Genomic DNA, 22163 nt, shown 5'->3' on the forward strand with positions numbered 1-22163 from the left:
TTCAAGCCCTTACAAAAAATAATGATAAATAAAAGAAAGAAAAAAACAGAAGATCACATCATTGCAACTCCATACAGGTGAATCAATAAGTAACGGGTAATCTAAATGCACAAAATCATCATCTTTGTTCAGCTGTTCCCATTAGGGGTCACCACAGTGGATCACCTGTTTCCATTTTTTCCTGTCCTTTGCATCTTGCTCTGTCACACCAACCACATGCATGTCCTCTCTCGCCACATCCATAAACCTTATCTTAGGCCTTCCTCTTTTCCTGTTACCTGGTAGCTTCATCCTTAGCATCTTTTTCCCAATATACTCAGCATCCCTCCTCAGCACATGTCCAAAGCAACATAATCTTGCCTCTCTGGCTTTGTCTCCAAACCTTCAAACCTGGGCTGACCCTCTAATATACTTATTCCTAATCCTGTCCACTTTCGTCACACCCAGTGTAAATCTTAACATCTTTAACTCTGCCACATCCAACTCAAACTCCTGTCTTTTTGTCAATGCCACTGTCTCCAACCCATATAACATAGCTGGTCTCATTACCCTCTTGTAGCCCTTCCCTTTCACTCTTACTGGTACTCGTCTGTCACAAATCACTCCTGAAACTTTTCCACCCACTCCATCCTGCCTGTACTCTCTTCTTCACCTCTCTTCCACATTCACCGTTACTCTGAACTATTGATCCCAAGTATTTAAACTCATCAACCTTTGCCACCTCTACTCCTTGCATCCTCAACATTCCTCTATCCTCCCTCTCATTCACACACATATATTCCATCTTAGTCCAGCTGACCTTCATTCTTTTTTTCTCTAGAGCATAGCTCCATCTCTCCAGGGTCTCCTCTACCTGTTATCTACTCTCACTACAGATCACAATGTCATCTGCAAACATCATAGTCCATGGGGACTCCTGTCTTATCTCATCTGTCAACCTGTCCATCACCATTGCAAATAAGAAAAGGCTCAGAGCTGATCCTTGATGTAACCCCACCTCCATCTTAAACGCATCTGTCACTCCCACTGCAGACCTCACCGTTGTCACACTACCCTCGTACATATCCTGTACCACTCTTACATACATCTCTGCCACTCTGGACTTCCTCATACAATACCACAACTCTTCTCTAGGCACCCTGTCATATGTTTTCTCTAAGTCTACAAAAACACAATGCAACTCCTTCTGACCTTCTCTGTCCTTCTCTATCAACACTCTCAGAGAAAACATTGCATCTGTAGTGCTCTTCCCTGGCATGAAACCATACTGCTGATCACTAATCATTACATCCCTTCTTAACCTAGCTTCCACTACTCTTTCCCATAACTTCATGCTGTGACTGATCAATTTAATCCTTCTCTAGTTACTACAGTTTTGCACTTCACCTTTATTCTTAAAAATTGGTACCAAACCACTTTTTCTCCATTTCTCAGACATCCTCTCACTTTCCAAGATTTCATTAAACAATCTGGTTAAAACCTCCACTGTCATTTCACCTAAACACCTCCATGCTTCCACAGGTATGTCATCTGGACCAACAGCCTTTCCATTCTTCATCCTCTTCATAGCTATCATTACTTCCTCCTTGCTAATACATTGTACTTCATGATTCACTATCCCCACATTATCCAACCTTCTCTCCCTCTCATTCTCTTCATTCATCAACCCCTCAAAGTACTCTTTCCATCTCCTCAACACACTCTCCTCGCTTGTGAGTACGTTTCCCTCATTATCCTTTATCACCTTTACCTGCTGCACATCTTTCCTAGCTCGGTCCCCCTGTCTAGCCAATCGGTAGAGGTCCTTTTCTCCCTCCTTAGTGTCCAACCTTTCATACAACTCTTCATATGCCTTATCCTTAGCCTTCGTCACCTTTCTCTTTGCCATGCACCTCATCTCCTTATACTCTTGTCTACTTTGACAATCCCACTTCTTCTTTGCCAACCTCTTTCTCTATATACTCTCCTGTACTTCCTCATTCCACCACCATGTCTCCTTGTTGTCCTTCCTCTGTCCAGATGTCATACCAAACACCTTTCTAGCTGTCTTCCTTACTAGGTCTGCTGTAGTTGCCCAGCTATTTGGTAACTCTTCACTGCCACCCAGTGCCTGTCTTAACTCATCCCTGAACTCCACCTCACAATTACCCTTTTTCAATTTCCACCATTTGATCCTTGGTGCTGCCCTCACACTCCTCCTCCTCTTCTTGATCACCAACGTCATCTTACAAACCAGCATTCTATGCTGCCTAACTACACTTTCCCCAGTCACCATTTTACAGTCTCCAATCTCCTTCAAACTCGCCCTCCTACATAAGATATAATCCATCTGTGTGCATCTATCTCCACTCTTGTATGTCACCCTATGCTCCTCCCTTTTGTTAAAATACATATTCACCACAGCCATGTCTATCCTTTTCAGAAAATCTACTACCATCTGATCTTCTGCATTCCTTTGTTTAACATCATACCTACTCATCACTTCTTCATCCCCTCTGTTCCCTTCACAAACATGCCCATTAAAATCTGCTCCAATCATCACTCTCTCACCCTTGGCTACAGTCATCACCACTTCATCCAACTCACTCCAAAATTTTTCTTTCTCATCCATCACACACCCAACTTGTGGAGCATATGCACTAACAACAGTCATCATTACACCATCAATTTCCAGCTTCATAAATATCACTCTATCTGACACTCTTTTCACCTCCAAAAAGCTCTTTGCATACTGTTCCTTCAGGATAACTCCGATGCCATTTCTCCCCCATCCACACCATGATAAAACAATTTGAACCCACCTCCAATACACCTAGCCTTACTCCCCTTCCATCTGGTCTCTTGCACACACAATATACCAACCTTCCTTCTGTCCATCATATCAGCTAGCTCTCTCCCTATACCAGTCATACTACCAACATTCAAAGTTCTGACCCTCACTACCACATTCCTAGCCTTTCTCCCCTCTTCTTGTCTTCATCCATGCCTTCCACCTCTTCTCCTCCTTCGGTCAACATTAGCCCAATTTCTGCCAGCACCCTGTTGGCTAACAGTACTGATTGTTAACCCAGGCCTCGACCGATCCAGTATGGAAATATTACTGGTGTCCGCATGAATTATTTGGCAAAGTTTTATGCTGGATGCCCTTCCTGACACAATCCTCCCCATTTATCCAGGCTTGGGACCGGCAGAAAGAAATGCACTGGCTTGTGCATCCCCATTGAATTAAAAACAAAATCATGAAATAAAGTTTCTGCCCTGATTTAAGTAAACCTTGCCTAGAGGTAGTATTTCATGGGTCCTTCTGAAAGGAGAATCAGCATTATACACCTGTAGATGGAAAGTCAGAGCACTGATACAGCATTATATACCTTTTGATGGAAAGGCAGTGAGCTGACACAGCATTTTACACCTTTAGATGGAATGGCAGTGAGCTGACACAGCATTATACACCTTTAGATGGAAAGGCAGAGCACTGACACAGCATTACATGCCTTTGATGGAAAGGCAGTGAGCTGACACAGCATTTTACACCTTTAGATGGAATGGCAATGAGCTGACACAGCATTATACACCTTTAGATGGAAAGGCAGAATGCTGACACAGCATTATATGCCTTTAGATGGAAAGGCAGAGCACTGACACAGAATTATACACCTTTAGATGGAAAGACAGAGTGATGACACAGCATTATACACCTTTAGATAGAAAGGCAGTGAGCTGACACAGCATTATACACCTTTAGATGGAAAGGCAGTGAGCTGATTCAGCATTATACACATTTAGATGGAAAGGCATACCACTGACACAGTAGTATACACCTTTAGATGGAAAGGCAGAGTGCTGACACAGCATTATACACCTTTAGATGGAAAGGCAGTGAGCTGGCTCAGCATTATACACATTTAGATGGAAAGGCAGTGAGCTGGCTCAGCATTATACACTTTTAGATGGAAAAGCAGAGTGCTGACACAGCATTATACACTTTTAGATGGAAAGGCAGAGTGCTGACACAGCATTATACACCTTTAGATGGAAAGGCAGTGAGCTGGCTCAGCATTATACACCTTTAGATGGAAAGGCAGAGCACTGACACAGTATTATACACCTTTAGATGGAAAGGCAGAGTGCTGACACAGCATTATACATCTTTAGATGGAAAAGCAGTGAGCTGATACAGCATTAAACACCTTTAGATGGAAAGGCATGAGTTGACAGAACTGATACTAGAAAGACAAGATCTCGATGGACTGCTGTTTTGAAGTTCATTTCAAAAAAGAAACAGAAAATTAAATTCAGACAAGCACTGTGGATCACTGCAGTAATAAAACATCTACTCTGCTTCAATAAAACAAAGTAGATGCAATGTCAGGAAACAAAAACAAAGTATAATTTCAACCAGGTTGGAAATGACATCAGATTTTATTATAATCTGATCTACAGCAAAATAAAAACTAAGACACACACACAAACATGCACATATGCGTATATATATATATATATATATATATATATATATATATATATATATATATATGGGATCCATACAGATGCTCAACTGCATCTTTCACCGCATCCCATTGGTGAGCATACTTGCAAGAAAGTGCTTTTCACCAAAGCAACACTTTCGCGTAAGTATGCTTGTTGTTCCGATTATACTATGGTGCGGTAAGGGAAAATTCCCTTTTCCCCACTGTAGTGCAACCTTGGAGTGAGAAAATTAAAGTTGGGGGGTGTGGGGGGTGCAGGGGGGCTTGCCCCCCTGCATTCAAGTAGATTTTGTGTTTTTTTTTAACATACTTTAACTAAAGCACTTTTTCGATGAAAGCACTTTTGTTAAAGTGCGTTCAGTGGTTTTAGCTTCTGACTTTTGATCTTTCGATCAAAAGTCCTACATATATATATATATATATATATATATATATATATATATATATATATATATAGGGCTCACATAAGTACTACCAAAGTGTAATCTGTTATCACACAATCATAATATGTTTAAAAAAGAATTCAAAATCTGTATCACCCAAATAAGTATTTCCATCCCACACTATGACAAGGTAAAAGTGGATTTCATATGGCCTGTTAGTTCAACCAGTGCTTTAAAGCCTTCTAGGCAAAGTGCACAGTAGTTTTGAATATTACTTGTCCAAATAATAGCATTAATGTTCCACAATTAAAGCTAATACAGAGAAACGATGGGCCGGATTCACAAAGGCTTGCACGGAGTCTAAGAGTAGTGTAAGACTCCATGCAGCCTTCGCGATCCAGGAACAGCCCAAAGTCCGTGTAAGTTACAAGCTAAAATGGCTCTTACACAGAGTGGGTGTGGATAAGCTAATCACCTCACTTGCAGCTGAATAGCATGCAAATGAGGATGATTAGCGATCCAGGAAGCCCAGAACAGCCCGTGTAAGAGCCGTTTTAGCTGCAGAAATGTACTCAGTTGACAACTGAGTACGTTTCTGCAAAACCCGCAATGGAGCCATGTCAGCTCCAAATAAAGGGTGCATATGTGTCAGGCAACATGCCAATGGCCAAATATGTGGCCATTGGCAAGGTAACCTGATGCAAATATCTTAAAAATATAATTTTTTATTTTCGGCGATCGCCGATGTTTAAACCCAGCGCAGCCCCGCGCAAACGGGCTGCGCTGTATAAAACATAAAAACGAAAGTTTTAAACCCACAAATGTGGGTTTTATGCAATACATGGAATGTCAATGCAGGGACCAGCAGACCAAAACCAACATGGCCACCGTGTAGTGGTTGCTAAGTAGGGAAGCTGAGTCTAAGAGATGTAACTAAGCATTAGTAGGCAATCTGATGCAAATGAGTGTTAGGATACTGAATTCCACTGTCACATAGCAAATGAGCACAGTCTGAGTAGTGTAAGAGTTACAGAAGAGGGAGGAACAGAGTAGGAGATGGGGGAATGGTAGAAAGAAATGCATTTCATTGGAGGTCAGAGTTACATGACATATGTCAGACAGATATCATGGAAAGAGGTGTGCCACTAAATAAGCATGAGAAAGTCAAGAAATGGAAGGTGTACACTGTTGCCTACACCAAAGTTTCTTTCTGGGCGTTCATGCGCACGTGTGCGCGCCATGAAGCGCGAGTAAGGCAGTGTGCGCGCGTGTAAGGCAGACTGAGCATGTGGGAGCGTGTTGGGGGATGTTTAACACTGTTTGTGCGGGTGTGCACGCGTTTTAACCCGAATAAGCAGATTCTGAACTGTGTAAGCATGTGTGCGCGTGTGTAAGCCACTGTGAGCGTGTTTCTGCTGGTCTGCACACGGCTCCTCCCTGAGGAAACAGAGAGGAAAAAGGAAGCAACAGATTTAGTAGGAAGCTAGCAGGGAATACTGCTGGAGCTAGCAGGTGAAAACAATTAGAAGTAGGCAATTACAGAGGCAGAATAGTAGCCCAGCCCAGCACTTAAAACTCTGCAAACAGCAGTGCAGGATGTTTCTCTCAAGAGACACTGCAAGACAGGAGTTAAGTTATTAGAAGTGAAAACTGAAAAAGCTGAACTCAGAGCAGAAATGTTAGGGGCTGCCATAGCTGTCATAATGAGACATAGGCGACTTGCTGAGGGTGGTGACAATGCAGATGGTGCCAGACAACCCACAGTGAGGAGACGGAGAAGAGTGTACAGGCCTAGGGTCACCTACCACGGGTTAAATGAGCTGGAGATAGTAGAGCGCTATAGAGTGGACAGAGACCTCCTGCAGCAAATAGTGGAGCTGTGCAGGCCATGCCTCACACCCAGAACCAACGGAGGGGAACCCCATCCCAGTGGAAACCAAGGTATGTGTTGGCCTAAGAATACTAGCAACAGGTACCTTCCAGAGACCAACTGGTGATATGATGGGGATATCACAGGCATCAGCCTCCAGGGTACTGCACCAGTTCCTGGATGCCATGTCAGCACATGTCAGTGATCATGTATATTTCCCCAATGCCCGTGAGGTATTGCCCAGCAATATGCATCTCTTCCAGCAAATAGCGGAATACCCTGAGGTAGTGGGTGCAATAGACTGCACGCACATATGCATCAAAGTACCAGCCGGTGAGCGGGGTAGGGCATACATCAACCGCAAGGGCTTCCCCTCCATCAACTGCCAGGTCGTGTGTGATGCCCAGTGCATAATAATGAATGTGTGTGCTGGCTGTCCTGGGAGCTACCATGATTCCCACATCTGGCATTTGATGCAGCTGTACCAGACATTTGCCAATGGGGACATCCTGCACGGACACCTAGTGGGGGATGCAGGTTATGCACTGGAGCCGTGGCTGATGACACCCATCAGAAACGCACACACACCTGAACAAGAACGCCATAATGAGGCACACGCACAAACACGTAATGTAATAGAGCTTGTGTTTGGGCTGCTCAAGTCACGGTTCCGGTGTCTGGACACATCTGGTGGAGCCTTGCAGTACACACCAACTACATGTACCCAAATGGTCATGGTATGTGCTATGCTACATAATATGATCTTGCGAAAACAGCTGCAGCAGGACCAGCATAGGGCTGGGCCAAACAGCCCCCCACCATTGCCAAGGCCATCACAGGCAGAGCGTGACTCAGAGGAGGAACAACCTGAGCCTGGCCCAGTAGGCAGAAGGAGGCATGCCCAGTATGCCCTGGCCTTGGCAAAGAGGCAACGCATAGCACATTCACTGCCTCAGTAGGAACCCTGGGAATGATACCCCCTCTGACTCACTCAAATAATAACATGGATGCCTACAATGACATGACCTGCTCACAAACATGTACAGGGAAGTGTAATATGCGCATCCGACAGAGGCAGCCCTGCAGCACCACCTGAGGCATGAATGCTATGTGTTAAGTAATGTAACACCATGTACTATATGCACACCTGAGGACCCTGACTAACATCCTACCCTCACCAAGCATCATGCCACAATATGACAATGAGATGATCAAGTGCAATAATTGACTGAAGTATCGCAGTTAGTCAAAGGGGATCCAATGTGTGCCAGTCTGGGATGACATGCTGAGCATGACATGATGCTCCACCTGCTAGGACTGGCGTGCACCTATCAGTGCAGGCCGTATGGATACTGGCAAAGGCTGTTGTTACCCACAGTGTGCCCTGAATAGGTAAGGCTCAAAACACAAACCTATCTCCATAGGTATCAGAAGGGATAAGAATAAGATAAGGGATAAGTCGAAACAGCAAGATGCATGCAGTCTAAACTCACCCAGTATGGAGAATGTTGATATCTGCGCTGTAACAGAAAACTGAGTCAAGGCTCACAACAGCACCCTAACACTACCAGGTTACACCTCATACTGTGCTGTACAGCCTCAAAACATGGAACAAGCTACAAAAGGAGGGTGACTAGCAAGAATTGTCAAGGATAACCACACCCCCATGTTGGTACCACAACAAAAGGCAGCATGGACTAGCCATGGTCAAGTAACAGTGGCTAAAACTGCCCCCCAGTTTATAGCCTGCTACAGACTACTGTCCCAACACCAGGAACTGCACCTGGCATATGCTGGAATACATGAATATATCAAGTCCTCCAAACCACATTATATTGGGTGACTGAAAATACCCAGACATAGACTGGGAGCATTATACTAGCTCCAACAGTGTAGGACAAAAGTTCATAGAATCCATAAACCAAAAGGCCCAGGAACAACGTACCACTCCCACAAGAGGGGTAAGCATACTGGATGTGATAATCAGCAACATGGGTACTGGATGGCAAGATGAGAAGTGTATTGCTCACTGGTAAAACCAGACCATAGAGTAATCACACTGGATATACAAATCCTGACCACAGTCCCTGGCCAGAAAACCACAGTGGAAAACATGTGTAAAGCAATATTTGCACTCCTCCAAACTGATGTGGAATCCATTAAAGGTCCTGTGCAGGTGCAAAATATGGGCCACACCTCAGAACCTGTAATACAGCCATTCCATGAACACTGCCAGGAATGCTTGGATTATGCAATCCTAAATTAAAACAAGACACAATGCCATACACGCAGGCATCTGGCATGGTGGACACCAGCCATAACCAAACCATGCAAGAGAATGAGGAAGCTACTACATGATAAAGCAAACATAAACAATGAAGTAATCACTGATCAGTAGTATGGCAATAAAATCTGTCCACACATACAATCCACTAAGGCCAGCCACAACAAGTTGAATCTGTGAATCCTGAGGCAATGTTACACCTGCCCCAAGTACACAGACAACCCCCAACTCCACCCAAGAAATACAAATATATGTGAGAGATGCAACCATCTATCCAAACTGGAGGCTGAGCTCCCTCAACTCAGTACTCCCAAAGCTAGTCAGGAGGAGAAGGTAACCACACACACCACAGACACAGTCCCACATAGACCTATCACAACTGCAAACCAAACACATAAACACAGAAAAACATTCACGGAGGCACAAATTACAAACACAGCACACCAACAGAGGCCTCTAAAGCAGACACCCAATCAAACAACATCCAAACATAGCACATGCAACACATAGTACACAAAGCTGGTGTGCCAAACAGTCACAGGCCAGAAGGAGAAACAACATGCCTGATACAGTTGTAATAGGTGACTCCATAGTCAGACACACTGCTGTCCCACACCAGACTGAACAAGGGAAAGGGTACAGTAAGCTGCCTGTAGGCTGCCACAACGCCACATAACAGAAGTATGCAGGTCACTCCAAAGCAAGTAGAAATATGATGCAGTCATAGTCCATGCTGGTGTGAATGACCTGAGATGTACCTCCCTAGACTACATGAAAAGAGACATAGATGAGCTCTCTGATTATGTAGTCCAGGCCGGTATGACACTCACTGTTTGCAGCATCATACCCTTACCAAGAATAATGCCACAGTACAAACACAGAATGATCAGTCATAGCAAGTGGCACACTTACTGGTGTCATTCCAAGGGGATCCAATGTCTGTCTGCTTGGGATGTCATGCTTGACAAGCCACGCAGCTGTTCTTGGGATGGCTTGCACCTGTTACCCCTGGGCGTCTGGATATTGGATAAGGCCTTTGCCACCTCCATAGAGCCTTTTGTAGGCAAGGCTGAAAAGACTGACCCACCACCCTAGAAAACATAAGTGGAAAGAAACATAAGGGTAATGCTGACCAATGCCAGATGTGTAAACCCCAATATGCATGCTCCCAAGGCCATCCCCAGTATGGAGAACATCGATGTCTGTGCAGTGACAGAAACCTGCTGCAAGCCTCCTGACAGCACACCAGCACTACCAGGTTATACCACATATCATGTGTCATGGCCCCAAAACCTGGAACAAAACATAAAAGGAGGGTGAGTATCCATATTCAGCACATACACCCATACGTCCAGGTAACTGACAATGCACAAGGCATTGGAGTCCACCCATGTGCAACTAACTGTAGGCAAGACTGCTGTACAGTCTGTAGCATGCTACAGACCACACTCTCACACACAGGAACCCCACCCAGCTGTCCTGAAGACACTGGACAGTATGAATGTCCCACCAAATACCAAACAAGGTACCACAAATTACCACATAGGTGGTAAACCATTATGTATGGAAGGAGTAACCAGGGACCTAGGGACACAAGTGGACAGTAACCTGTTATGTGACACCCACATTGCCAATGTGGCTAGGAAGACTGTCTACATTTGACACCGTATCAGGAAAGGATTCACATCTACGTCAACAGAGGTCATTGTGCCCCTATACTGTTCTCTTATCACACCCATAATCTAGTACAATGCCTCATATGGGATGTACCTTACCTGACACCTGCAGCAGTTAGAAAGACCTCAAAGGTACCTCACCAAGAGGATAAAGGGTCTCAAATATATGTCATATGCTGCCTGGCTGTAGACACCCCAGCTGAATGCAGTCACATACTGCCTACACAGAGGCATTGCATGCCTGTTGTAGAAGGCCATGCCCAACACAGGAGTAATGGACATGCTCCACCCCAGAAAACTCAAAGCCATCGGAGCTGTGAGAGTGAGAGATGTCAACCTCAACAAATAATGAAATAGGATGTGCTGGTGGGACAGATACATAATCCAGAGGCTCCCCACACCCTGGACCAGAATCCCACTCCATGTTAGGCAGAGCCCCTCACTGACACTCTTCAACAGGAATCTTGCCAAGTGGATGGATGATTGTAGAGTTACACTGGGGGTCTTCACTGTGTCATGTCCAGACAGAGGCACAGCAAAGCAAATCATAAATGGCTATAATATTCACATAGCAAGGGGTGGCAAAAGCCACACACACTCTGGCTAGGCTAACAAATGCCCTAGGGTGGATAGCCTAGTATGAACCTATGAACCTATGAAGATACAAATTGTACAGGACACTAAGGATAATCCCAAGGCTTTCACAACTGATGGTAGGAACCATGTTGGGAATTCACAGATATGCTCTGAATCACACAAATATCACAAACACACACACATATTGCCAACATACATCCTGACAGGTGCAGTGCAAACCCCGAATGCAGAATATCTATCCCAGCAGACTGCTGGCCCCTGACATTGCAGATGCTGAGGTAACAGCCAGCATCTACAAAGCAAAACACACAGCAGCAATGGTATGAGATGGTGTCCTGGGCTTAGTGCAACATGGACTCCAAGATGAATGGAATGCCAAATCACACTACTGCTCAATGTCAGCCTTACCACAGAATATGTACCCAAAGAGCAGTGTACAACAACAGTGGTCCTTCTCAACAAAGGTGTTGCCTGAATGGATACTGAAAACTACTACCCCAGAATCCTGAGAAGCTCGGTCTGTACAGCTATGGAAAGGATCAGCATGTACCACAGACATAAAGATATTGGGGACCTACTGACACCGGACCCTACCCAGTGTGGCTTTCTTAAGTGCAGATCCTGCCCCTAAACATGTTTGACTCAATTGAAACAGTCATTAAGGTCATTGATAATAGCAATGTGGTCCACACAGCGTAGCTGGACCTTGCAAAGGCTTCTATACAATACCCTACGTGTTCATTATAGATAAGCTCACCAGCTTAAATATAAACCCCTATGTCAGTAGAGGGGTTGCAAACCAGACCAAGGACAGAACAGACATGGTCAGACATGCTGCAGCCATGTCAGACTACAAACCAGATATAACTGGCATCCCACAAGGCTTGGTCCTGGGATCTCCCTCGTCTGGTATATATGTCCCATAGGTACAGGCAAACATGGTAGGACTGTGTCCAAACATGTTTGCAGAGGACTACAAACTGCTCACCACATATGATCCACCAGCTGACACAAGCATCCCACAAAAGGGCCACATAGAAACAGACAACTGGTGCCATAGCCATGTCAGCAAGCTAATTGCAGAAAAGTGTATAGTCAACCCCCGTGGATATACAGTAAGTGCCCACCAATTACCACATAGGTGTTAACCCATTATGTAGTTAACATGTAATGAGAGACCTGGGGACACAAGGTGATAGATATCCTGCATTGGACAAACATGTGCTGTAGTGTTTACAGAAACATACCATATACCCACCTAATCATGAAGGTTGTCAGATCTAGATAAGGGGAGATCATTGTGGCTCTGCAGTCATCCTTCATCAGCGGTACAATTGACTACAATAGCCCCTGTGGGATGTACCTCAGCAGACACTTCCATCAACCGTAAAGTCCCCAACAGTACCTCACCAGGAGTATCAAAGAGCTTGCACAGATGCCATGTGTTGCCTGTGTTGCTGGTATCAATAAACATGCTGCACCTTGTACAATCTGAATGGCAGTGAGCTATGCACATGAGAGACCTGAACCCCAGCACTGACTTACATAGGACAAGCTGTACTGCATGATCCATAACACAGAAGCCACCCCCACCCATGAGTGAACTCCCAGTACAGGCTACCCATAGAGTCACTTATCAATCTTCCTCAATAGGAATCTTGATGAGTGGATGGGAGATGGTAGCTTTATCCTGGGTATCACTGTCATGTCACAGGTAGACAGAGGCACAGTATACTAACCATGACATATGTCATGGCAAACTCCACTTACAATGTGTGTTGAAGGACAAACATACTCTCCAACTAGCATTAGACATGGACTAGGGCACATCGCTAGTGTTTGCAAATGTACACCTATGTTGTGGAATACACTACCAATGTTGGACAAGCCTGGTTTAAGTAGTTCATATCTGAACAGAATGCAACATGGTCAGATGTACACAACTGGCCCCTAACCAGGCTGTTGTGCTCACTATCGAAATGTAAAGCAGTGATAGCACTAAAGCCCAGGATACTGTCCACCACAGTCAAAGTACTACCAGTACACTATACAGTACTACAGTGTTAGGTCAGTGTGAAAGGATGTTGACAACTGTATGCAAAGTATCCCATGCAAACACTGCAGGAACAGTATAATCCTGTTGTGTTCACACACAAAGCAGTTGTACAGTAACTACACAACATTACACACAACACACAACCATAAACGGGTGATATTTGTTGAAGTTCACACTCATCCACAAATGTGGTGGGCTGCAGAGTCCAACATATGGAATGCTCACACTGGGCATGCTCACACACTTTGATAAATGAGACATATGTCAGACAACATGCCATGGGAAGGCTGAACTGGGCATGCTCACACACTTAGGCCAAATCTCAGTTTAGCAGTTGGACACACATATCTGGTATTTTTACGTGTTATTCCAGGAACCAACCACATTACAGCAGTCTGCCCAGTGCACACAGTTAAATGACTACAGAGACATACGTGATATAGTGGATCCCTCCCATATGCAAACATCTTCCACAGATGCACAAGTTGTTCATACAAACAGGGAATGCTATGGCAATAAAGATGTGCAAACAGTCCATCAGCAACAAATAATGTGCATTTGACAATTAAACATATGGGTGTAGAGGTCAACACTAGGCTGTTTGCCCTAGGGAATGACAGCTTAGCCAGAGTGTGCTTGGTGTCTGCCTCCCCACAGGATGCACATTCCCCTTTCTAAACACCGATGATGTCAGCACCCTATAAGTACAGCAGGAGAAAAGAAACCTCCCACTAATGCAAATAGCGCACTCCGCTAATGCGTCTAGCACAAGTGTCATAATATAGTTAGGTAGGGGTTTGAATCCTGCAGATGCTCAGGGTGAGTGAGTGGGGTTGGTGTGTGTGTAAGTTTGTGGGAAAGAAATGTCCCTTTTGGTAACTAGGAAAACACACTACAGGATGCACATTCCCCTTTCTAAACACCGATGATGTCAGCACTCTATAAGTATAGCAGGAGAAGGGAAACCTCCCAATAATGCGAATAGCGCGCTCCGCTAATGCGTCCGTCACAAGTGTCATAATATAGTTAGGTAGGGGTTTGTATCCTGCAAATGCTCAATGTTTGTGTGAGTGGGGTTGGTGTGTGTGTAAGTCTGTGGGAAAGAAATGTCCCTTTTGGCAACTGGGAAAACACACTACAGGATGCACATTCCCCTTTCTAAACACCGATGATGTCAGCACTCTATAAGTACAGCAGGAGAAGACAAACCTCCCAGTAATGTGAATAGCGCACTCTGCTAATGCGTCCATCTAAAGTGTCATAACATAGTTAGGTAGGGGTGTGAATCCGGCAAGTGTCTGTATTTGTCTGAGGGGGGTTATTGTGTGTGAGGGAAATGTCCCTTTTGGCAACTAGGAGAACAGACTACAGGATGCACATTCCCCTTTCTAAACACCGATGATGTCAGCACTCTATAAGTATAGCAGGAGAAGGGAAACCTCCCAGTAATGCAAATAGTGTGCTCCGCTAATGCGTCTGTCTCAAGTGTCGTAACATAATTAAGTAGGGGTTTGAATCCTGCAAAAGGCAAGTGTGTGTGTTTGGCTGAGGGGGTTTTGTGTGTGAGGGAAATGTCCCTTTTGGCAACTAGTTGAACAGACTACAGGATGCACATTTCCCTTTCTAAACACTGATGATGTCAGCACCCTATAAGTACAGCAAGAGAAGAGAAATCTCCCAGTAATGCGAATAGCGCGCTCTGCTAATGCGTCCATCTCAAGTGTCATTATATAGTTAGGTAGGGGTTTGAATCCTGCAAGAGTGTGTGTGTTTGGCTGATGGGGGTTATTGTGTGTGAGAAAAATGTCCCTTTTGGCAACTAGGAGAACAGACTACAGGATGCACATTTCCCTTTCTAAACGCTGATGATGTCAGCACCCTATAAGTGCAGCAAGAGAAAAAAAAAACCTACCAGTAATGCGAATAGCACACTCTACTAATGTGTCCGTCTCAAGTGTCATAACATAGTCAGATAGGGGTTTGAAGCCTGCAAATGGCAAGTGTGTGTTTTTGGCTGAGGGGGGTTAGTGTGTGTGAGGACAATGTCCCTTTTGGCAACTAGGTGAACAGACTACAGGATGCACATTTCCCTTTCTAAACGCTGATGATGTCAGCACCCTATAAGTACAGCAAGAGAAAGAAAACCTCCCAGTAATGCGAATAGCGCGCTCCGCTAATGCGTCCGTGTCAAGTGTCATAATATAGTGAGGTAGGGGTTTGAATCCTGCAAGTGTGTGTGTTTGGCTGAGGGGGGTAATTGTGTGTGAGGGAGATGTCCCTTTTGGCAACTAGGAGAACAGAATACAGGATGCACATTTCCCTTTCTAAACACTGATGATGTCAGCACCTTATAAGTACAGCAAGAGAAAGGAAACCTCCCAGTAATGCGAATCGCACACTCTGCTAATGTGTCCGTCTCAAGTGTCATAACATAGTCAGATAGGGGTTTGAATCCTGCAATTGGCAAGTGTGTATTTTTGGCTGAGGGGGGTTAGTGTGTGTGAGGAAAATGTCCCTTTTGGCAACTAGGTGAACAGATTACAGGATGCACATTTCCCTTTCTAAACACTGTTCAGCTGAAGGCCATGGCTCTGGCACAAGTTGTCTGTTTCTATGATGCCCCTTTGGAAGATGCTTGTGTCGGCTGGAGAGTCGATTATGGTGGCCAGTTCACAGTCATCTGCATATTTGTCTGTCCGTGTTGGCCTGTACCTCCAATAAATATATACCAAACAAGAGAGGTCCCAGGACTGAGCCTTGTGGGACACAACTCGTAACTGGTTTGGAGTCTGGCATGGCTCCAGCAATTCTAACCATGTGGGTTCTGTCCTTGAGCCACTGTGCAATCCATCTAGTGTCACAGGGGCTTATATTTAAGCTGGTGAGCTTCTCTAGAATGCCCAAGTGGGGTATTGTTGTGAAGGCTTTTGCGAGGTCCAGGTAGGCTGTGTGAACCACCTTCCCCTCGTCAATGGCCTTGGTGACTGTTTCAAAGAAATCAACCAGGTTAAACCTGGTAGTGCTGGTGTGCTCTCAGTAGCCCTGAAACAGGCATCTGTTACTGCACAGATATCGATGTTCTCCATGCCAATGAGAGTTTTGGGTGCATGCATCTGGAGGTTTAGACTTCTGGCGTTGGGTAGCATTACTCTTAGTTTCTTATCCCTTGTGATACCTATGAAGGTGGGTTTGTCATTTGAGCCTTGCCTAACATAGGCACTATGGGGGTAGCAAGAGCCTTTGCCAATATCTGAAAGCCCAGGGGTGACAGGTGCAGGCCATCCCTAGCGAAGCAGGTAGTTCAACAGAAGATGAATATGTGAAGGTGTAGTGCCTGTGATTAGTTAGCAGTAGCATATATGACTGCTCACGTGGACACATGCCAGGTAAGTCATATGCACTGTGTCACAGGCAATGTACATGTGAACAGGACAAACAGTGACATCCTGTCAAGTGGGACATGGACATACATATAGTAAGCTATGCAGATGGCACTAGGAGTCCACAGAAGCTCTATAACTATGCATTGCAGGTGTGATCAGTATTCCAGGGTAATTGCAAGCAAACATGCATGCAAACAAAGCTACAGTAAATAGGGCTGCATGTAGTCCATTGTACAACAAACAAGCTGTACCAGTTCCAGTAGGTAACACTGCAAATATGCAGGCACTATGCACATGTACATGGAAATACACGGGTCAGATGGCTAGGGTCCAGTCTCAGTGCACACAAGTGTACAGACCATGTACTGTCAGGATGTACAATAACTGGATGGAAACCCATGTGCTCATACCTGCAGTAATACACATGTCAAATAACAGACACTGAGCCTTCACTCAGTGGTTCCATACTTAGTAGGATGTATGCTACCTGGCCTGCCACCACAGTATCCCTGACATATATGGGGACTCTCCCTCCTGTGACAGTTAGTTTTGTGTGTTGGGGCTGTCTAGCATGGTATGAGATGTGAGCATGCAGTGCTAGGGTGCTCCTGTGTGTCCTGTACCAGTCGTGTAGTACTGCACACATATCAACATCCTCAAACATCTGCATTGCAGAGTCCAGTGTGGGCAACATGCCACTTGCAATTTACATGTCCATCATTGCGTATTACTACATTCATTACCTTATCCCCTGTGCTACCTATGTATGTAACCTTCTGTTGACATCATTACCACCAGTATGCCAACATGTGCAGATGATACACTATGGTACTTACCATGGGTCTAGACAACAGGACATGACAATCACACACTTACTGCATCAGGCATGCTGTGATATACCCACAATTAATTTGGCACACAGTACTGTTAACAACATGATACTATTACTACACATCTATGTGGTCACCCTGTGCATCAGCAACATGTTAACCTGTACCTGCACAGTTGTTACAGATTGCAGGAGGTGGCACAGTTTCATCATATGCACAGGGTGTGAACTTGGCATGCCTGAGTCAGCCACCGATACCACCAATTGGCATGTATGTGTATGTGTGTTGGTGAGGGACAGCAGTAGAAGGTGGGGCAATGTTGATGCAGTGTGTGCGTGTATGCGGTAGGCCTAGGTGTTGTCAATTCGCATGTGTGTATGGATGCACACAGTTCCACCTCATGGCTGCCATATACTGGTGTTTGTGGACAGCCACAGACTGTACCTGCCAGGTCATACAGATCAGTGTCTCTGGCCACGGACACGGTACCTGTGCCTTGCAGGGGTGCTACAGACCGTATCCAGTACCAACCCAGACTGGGTACTGTCATCAGAAGCAGGTGTTCATTGACTGGACACAGATCCCTGTCAGGCCCGGCCAGAGCCACGTGCACGTGGTCTCCTGGGGCGGTCTGATGACAGCACAGACCCAGCATTGCTGGGGCTGCTGCTGGCACTATGGGGGCGGCCGCGGCCCTGTTGTCGTCCGCGACGACTGCCAGCTGCTGCTGTTGCTGGCATACGGCCATGTCGATGCCTCAACCGCCCACCATCGCCCTGGCTCATGGACATGTAGTTGTGGAACCGGTCTAATATGTCCCCACAACGTCTGTCTATGACATCGGTGAAATCACGGATGGCAGCCGCAATGTCACGCATACTGTCAGTCATGGCTGTGCGACATGCTGTCAGCTCCCTCAGACCCTGTCTGGTGTACCGTTCCATACGTGACTGTGCCTACATGACAGCCCGAAACATAGCTGAGGTTGTAAGACCTCTTGTGGGCACGTCTGACAGGGACAGTACGCCCACGGATGCTCCCACGAGAACCCCTGGACATCTGTCTGTGTGGTACCATCTCTGGGCCATGCCCATGGCTGCTGTGTGGGGAGGCATGTGCCACAGATACCACATTACCCTGGTCAATGCCCACTGTATGCTGTCCATCACCTAGGGACATTGGTGACAAAGGATGTATTGGCAGGATAACTGTGCGCATTGATGGGGTCGACAGCTGTGTACTGTCAATCGGCTGACCAATGGCGGACCCTGGCATACTTTCCTGTGCCATTACACAGATGTCATCATTATCAGTATCCATGGCACCTGATTCAGGTTCCCTGCTACATGACACCAGAGCAGCACCAGAACCTGTGGGAGGGAAACAGGAAACACAGTTTACAATGTCTACACATTACCAGTGATGCACACATGCACACATGCACACATGCACAGGTGCACAGGTGCACACATGCACAGGTGCACAGGTGCACACATGCACAGGTGCACACATGTACACATGCACACATGCACAGGTGCACAGGTGCACACATGCACACATGCACAAGTGCACACATGTACACATGCACACATGCACGGGTGCACATGCACACATGCACACATGCACAGGTGCACAGGTGCACACATGTACAGGTGCACACATGCACACATGCACAGGTGCACACATGCACAGGTGCACACATGCACACATGCACAGGTGCACAGGTGCACACATGCACAGGTGCACACATGCACACATGCACACATGCACAGGTGCACACATGCACACATGCACAGGTGCACACACACATGTACACATGCACTCATGCACACATGCACAGGTGCACAGGTGCACACATGCACACATGCACACATGCACAGGTGCACACATGCACACATGCACACATGCACAGGTGCACACATGCACACATGCACACGTGCACACATGCACACATGCACACATGCACACAGTTTCACACAATTGTACAGTACTCAGTATGCGTGATATCAACACACAAACACAGACACACCTACATGCATACAAAGGGCACTACTAAGTGAGCCAAATAGTACTATTACTATCAACACTATTACAGGAATTGTTAATACACACTCACCAGCATGGATAGGCTGCATTGCTGTTATACCAGAGGGACCTGCAGACGTGAAGAAACTAATGTCAGTGGGCACAACTGTGCCATTGTTACTGAGTATGATACAGGTCAGTAGTACAACAGTCGCCTTTCACAGGTCAGCTGCTAATATTGAGGATATCACACTTGCACATTAAATACTATGGTGACAGCTACAAACCAAGGACACACCTCACACATGCATTAACTACCAGTGTACACAACAGTCAACTATACATATGGCATATTACCTGCACGTTCAATGTCTTGCTGCTGCGTGGCTCCAGCCTCCATTATAATGCATGTCTGCTGCTGTTGTTGTTGCTGGCGGACTGGAGCCACTACACTCATGAGTAGTCCCTCCAGTCTGGTGAGTGGGGGATGTGTAGCCACCCCACCACCTGTGGCGACCTGTTGCCTGTGGATATCCGACGCACGCTGATGGACATGTCTGATTAAATCACTGCAGTGATGTCGTACCTGCTCATATGTCCTATTATGCGTGCCTACATCATTTACCCGACGGACAAGGTCTTGCCACAGTGCAGCCCTCTCCTGCTGATTCTGGCTGGTGCGGGAAAAGACTATTGCATAATCCCACACCAGGCTCTGGTGTATCTCCTCATCCTCAGCTGTGGAGTAAGTGGGATTCCGCGGGTGGGCCATGTACCTGAGAAAGAAAATAACCTGATATCAGCAATATATGTCAGCAGAATTTGGCACACATACTACACATGCTACTCGACTGTTATGATACAACATATCTCACATATGTAGCATCTGTCTGTCTATTGGTGGATACACATGTAAATGGCCAGGTATCAGTGCTCAGCCAGCAACTGTGCAACAGTACCTGGCACACTCCATACGACATACTACCAAACCCCAGCAGTCAGAACACTGATTCAGGTCAAGAGCACCTCCTCACTCTTGGGGTTTGTATCTAGGTACTGTATGGCCTACATCATCAACTACTGTGAGCTGACCACACACTGATTGCCCTGGATATACATATCCCACCTCCCCCACCAGCACAAACAACTATAGTGAATAACATTACAGATGCAAACTTTACACTTTGTAACAGTGACATGGTATCCTTTCAGCCCACTGGGCCAGTGGCAGATACAACCCACAATGCTGACCCCTACACAATTGCTTTCTACAGACATCTCCGAGAATGCAAGGATCATGCAATCCCATATATGACCAAGACACTCTCCACAAAGGGACAGCATCCTGTCTGGTGGACCCCAGCCATAGACAGATTGTATTACAGAAGATGGAAGCTACTGCAAGACAGAGCATAATTCCATAAAGGGAGGGCATGTCTGAGCAGCACTAGTAAGGATCTATTTTCCATCAAACAAACATCCATGGGCAACTTTGAGAGGGAAATCAAGAGGGACACTACAGATAACCAGAAGGCCTTCTTCAGTTATGTTAGCAACCTGGTCAGGATCCATCCTCTATGCCCATAGTTAGTACACAACAACACATATTTCACAGACACCACAGATATTGACAACATTGTGGCAGACAGGTTCAGTGCAGGTGTCACCCCACCCTCTCCCCCAAAATAAGACATAGTTATCCCAGCTGACTGTAACCTCCCTGTCATCACAGATGTCCAGGTGAGAGCCACCCTCAGGACAGCAGAATACACAACATGAATGGGACCTGATGGTATCCCCAGTTGCATGCTACATAAACTCTGACAGGAGCTAAACACACATATAGAAGTGCTATGTAACACTAGCCTGACTACAGGATATGTACCTGTACACGGGCGCACAGCAGCAGTGGTTCCACTCCATGAAGGAGGCACCTCAACATACCAATACAATACAACACAATACATTACATTACAATACAATACTATACAATATGCTATTGCCCCTGGGACTACAGCCATGTACTGTTTTGCTACCCTGACCATTGTGACACATGTGATGTGATGGCACCTGCTGCTGTCACACGGTTACACAGGGTGACTCATATGGCATATTACCTATCTGACTAACATTCAGCAGGGGTATGTGTGACATGTACTCATGGGGAGTCTTGCTTCTTAACACTGTGTGGTTTATTGCAGGGTATGTCTTATCTGTGGGTAGGAACTTTTACCTCCACATGTGCACTCTATTGCAGTGGCACGGACGACACACCGCAGACATTTAGGTTGTGGATGGTGTGAGGTGCTACTATGGTTGTTGGACATCTGTCATGGGTGTGACTTACATATGTAAATCCGGGAGTGGTAACCTCTATGTGGGTAGTATATGTGTACTCTGTGGTGTTGTCAGTCACTGTGCATTGGTAATGTGTTTGAGTGCATTGTCACAGTGTTGTACATGTCACTGTGTCCTTCTCTATATCTGTAGCTGTCATGTGAGGTCCATATCATGGCATCCATTATGTGGTGTGGAGGGGTACACCGACCTTCATGTCCATAGCTGACAC

The sequence above is a fragment of the Protopterus annectens genome, chromosome 5.part0 (genome assembly GCF_019279795.1).
Source record: "Protopterus annectens isolate FY-2018-M chromosome 5.part0, PAN1.0, whole genome shotgun sequence".
Classification (NCBI taxonomy): domain Eukaryota; kingdom Metazoa; phylum Chordata; order Ceratodontiformes; family Protopteridae; genus Protopterus; species Protopterus annectens.